Here is a 747-nt window from a genome sequence, read left to right as displayed (position 1 = left end):
CTACCGTGGTGGCTAAGCTATATTTGTAGTGGCCTTGGTCCTCTTCCTCCCAACAAAGCCGGGAAGGGTGTAACACCCCGGATATGACTTTCCCAATATGTATTCCATCTCTTGCCGTTTCCGTCCTTAAGTTATTTTATTTTTCTTGGGTTCGGGTTTTTGTCTCTGTGTGTTGTTGTCGTTGTCATGCATCTCATATCATGTCATCATGTGCATTGCATTTGCATACGTGTTCATCTCATGCATTCGAGCATTTTCCCCATTGTCCGTTTTGCATTCCAGCGCTTCGTTCTCCTTCGGTGGTCATTTCTACCTTTCTTTCGTGTGTGGGGATTAAACATTTCCGGAATGGACCGAGCCTTGCCAAGCGGCCTTGGTTTACTACCGGTAAACCGCCTGTCAAGTTTCGTACCATTTGGACTTCGTTTGATGCTCCAACGGTTAACCGAGGGACTCAAAAGGCCTCGTGTGTGTTGCAGACCAACACCCTTCCAATTTGGCCCAAAACCCACAAAAACCTTCTCCATCATCTAGAGCATTGCATCACGATCGTGTGGCCGAAAACCGCACCTTATTTGGACACTCCTAGCTCCCTCTACCTCTATAAATAGACCCCCAATTTCCAATTCGCGGATCTCCCCTTCCTAACCCTAGCCCCGCTCCATCCGGCGCGCCGGACACGTCCGGGCCGCACCGGACGAAATCGCCGCCGCCAACCGCTGCTCGACACGTGGCCGCCGCCGTCCC

The sequence above is a fragment of the Triticum aestivum genome, chromosome 3A, assembly GCF_018294505.1.
Source record: "Triticum aestivum cultivar Chinese Spring chromosome 3A, IWGSC CS RefSeq v2.1, whole genome shotgun sequence".
In the NCBI taxonomy this organism is placed as follows: domain Eukaryota; kingdom Viridiplantae; phylum Streptophyta; class Magnoliopsida; order Poales; family Poaceae; genus Triticum; species Triticum aestivum.
Note: the sequence above shows the minus strand (reverse complement) of the source record.